The following is a 3,019-nucleotide window of genomic DNA, read 5'->3' as shown; positions in this document are numbered from 1 at the left end:
GAGATGAACGCAGGCAAAATGGGCTCCTCACTCCTCTTTCTCCGGGGCCCTAAGGCTGTGAGAAACAATGGCCCTTCTCCGCGGGGGCATCAATCACACACCACTCTCCTCTCTGACGTTTGTCTATAGGTTTTTTACATTTTCGGCCCATAAACACACGTCTCAGGGTGTTTACATTCCACGTCAACAGAGAAGCCACTCAGGGCCCCCGTGTCCAACAACAATCTCCGACTCTAAATTCACGCAAACAGAACGGTACGAGCAAGACTTAAGAAAAAGAAAAAGAAAAAAAAACAAGAAAGAAAGATCGCTTTGGAGCTGTTGCGGTGTGCGTTTTAAAGCCAGCAAACGTGGAAAGGCTTCAGGACTTCCTACCATCAGACACACACCACCACACACAAAGAGACAGGGAAGAGGTCAAACTATCGTCAGACTAAAGTAACCCACCGCTGGTCAAGGCGACATTACATGAACTTTGCACAAAAGACAGAAAATCTGCAAAGGATTGTGGCTGACAGATCTCGTGCAGTTGCGGTTTCGGACAAAAAACAGAAAGCGTCTTTTGTGCTCTCTTTTTTATTTTTTAATAAGAATACATTAAACCATAAATATATTGACCTTTGCACACAAAAAAACAAAATAAATTATTTAAAAAAAAAAGCTTTTAATTATTAAATTAGCTCGGGTTTTCGGAGATTTGCGTGTGTGTGTGTGTGTGTGTGTGCGTGTGTGTGTGTGTGTGTGTGGGTGTGTGTGTGTGTGTGTGGGGGGGGGGTGTGTGTGTGGGGGTGTGTGTGTGTGTGTGTGTGTGTGTGTGTGTGTGTGTGTGTGTGTGTGTGTGTGTGTGTGTGTGTGTGGCGTGGTGAGAATATCCCGCTGCATTTGATCATTTTTAAATAAAATAAAGACCAAAAGCAGAAGTGACGCACCGGGTGAGAAAAGCAAGAGGCCAGTCCGGAGCGGGGAGAGGCGAACCAGGGCTGCAGCCGAAAACAGGCCGGCGTTTTCCTCAGCGCTTAAAGCCGAGGGAAGGGAGCACTGCAGTCTTCACACACACACACACACACACACACACACACACACACACACACACACACACACACACACACACACACACACACACACACACACACATACATTACAGGAAACTATACGAAAACACTGAATTAACATTTTAAATTCAAGCTGTTCTGGCGATAAATGATTTAAAGAAACTGCAGGTAATTTGTGCTTTGAGGAGAGATCAAAACAAAAAGTGACACACACACGCACACACAGCTAAGTGCTGCTGCTGCACACTGGTCAGGAGATGGTGGTTAATATACGGGATGAACGCTTTAAAACACTGCTGTGTCGTTTAGATGAATCGGAATAAAGACTGTCGACAGGTTTTATCCCGCTTCTCCCCACCAGCCCGCATCTTCCAGTCTCCAGTTCTGTTTTACTGTAAAGGCGTCATTTCCCCCTCAGCCTTCCTTAGAAAGGTGAAGCCTAATTTTAAAGACGGCTAATTTAAGGTAACAGTCCCCTCTCCTCGGAAGAAGCGAACTAAACGCGATATTCGCCGCACGTACAACAGAAAGTGTAATGAAATCATTTGACGACTTACTGCTAACTTAGATCCGTTGCTCGGCGATGAGGGCTAAAAATGAAAGGAGGAAAGAAAGAAAAAAAAAGTAGAAAAATATTCAAAGTGAAAATCCCCGAGTCGCCCAGATGAAACATGTGGGATTGATTACATCCTAACGCTGCTGCCGCTGCAGACTGCGCTGGTGTGTGCGCTCAGCTGAGGTATGGGAGAGACGCATCATAGAAGTTCAGGCTTGTAGTGAATCGGGGCTCGTTCATGCAGCCGGAGACTCAGACACGCCGGGAGGAGGAGGAGGAGGGTGGAGAGGGGTGGAGGAGGGGGGAGGAGGTTGAAGGGGTGTGTGCGCGGGGAGGAGTGGACGCGCAGGCCTATTGGTTTGAGGACGACAATGTGAAAGCGTGCCCGTGAGGCGATCCCCCTCCTCCCCCGCAGCCCTATACGCACGCACGCACGCACGCTCTCTCTCTTACACACACACAGAGAGCGAGAGCGAGAGAGAGAGAGAGAGAGAGAGAGAGAGAGAAGCACTACTACCACCACCACCACCGCTACCCTCCCTTCCGACGGTAAACATAGGCTGCTATTGGCTGCTGCCGGGAGCCAATGAGGGAACCTCCGGAACCGCGGAGCGAAACGGCGGGCGTTTGATTTGCAACCCTCGGCGCGCTGCGTGCTGGAGCAAATGCGAGGAGACAGGCGGCACAGCTCGGCGCTGCCTCTCACACACAGAGAGGAGCGGAGCAGGCGCGAGCCTGCGATAAACAGCATCCAGCTCTCATTCCGCGGGATCCCGCTGCAGCGGAGCTCCAAGTGGGTTCTGATTGGGCCCGGATCGTTCTTTTTGTCGCGTGTCGGCGGTGATGTGATCGTTTTATTTCCACTGATGCTCCTTTGGGGAAATGTACTTTTTACGTTTGATTTGAGCCCGCTGCACGTGTGTTCCCTGATTAAGCACAACATGTGTGCTCTGCCTGTAAAGGGGGAATTTTGTAGGATATTATATGGGTCGTTAAAACGATCTAAATATGAATAGGCCACATTAATTTGTGCTTGTCTTTATGCGCAGTGCTCACAATGTGCGAGTCCAAAACTTTGTACATATTACATCACAAGTGCAATATTTATTTTTTGCTTTAATTTGCTGACACTGGTGGTGACGCGGCTTTAAGCGTTAGTTCATTATCTATGGAGTTTCAGTGAAAAATGATTTGTTTTAACCACAAGGTTTTACCTTTTTCCCAAAGAGAGACATTCAATTTTCTGAAACAAAAGAAAGGGGGGAAAAAAAAGAATTTTTCTAAATTATTCAGTCATATTTTCTGTAAATGAGCAGTAAAAAATGAAGGGAAATTTGACATTTACTTTGAAGAGCGTAAGGAACAGAAACCAGACTGTTCATTCCATGACTGCTTCTTGAACTCGTACTTA

The 3,019-nt window shown here is 47.3% G+C and overlaps 1 protein-coding gene across 1 annotated transcript in view; it reads right to left on the bottom strand.

Moving 5' to 3' along the window:
* bahcc1b (BAH domain and coiled-coil containing 1b) overlaps positions 1-2,392 on the bottom strand; it is a 68,994-nt gene extending 66,602 nt beyond the window's left edge. Inside the window, exon 1 of the mRNA XM_015000344.2 lies at positions 1,610-2,392. The gene's annotated coding sequence lies outside the window, so the exon portion shown is untranslated. The remainder of the gene's footprint in view (positions 1-1,609) is intronic.
* Positions 2,393-3,019: the final 627 nt, after the last annotated feature.

Source organism: Poecilia mexicana, unplaced genomic scaffold, assembly GCF_051168715.1.
Source record: "Poecilia mexicana isolate PSO_F unplaced genomic scaffold, ASM5116871v1 scaffold_19, whole genome shotgun sequence".
Classification (NCBI taxonomy): Eukaryota; Metazoa; Chordata; class Actinopteri; order Cyprinodontiformes; family Poeciliidae; genus Poecilia; species Poecilia mexicana.
The sequence above is the reverse complement of the archived record's forward strand: the minus strand, read 5'-3'. Positions and strand labels throughout refer to the sequence as shown.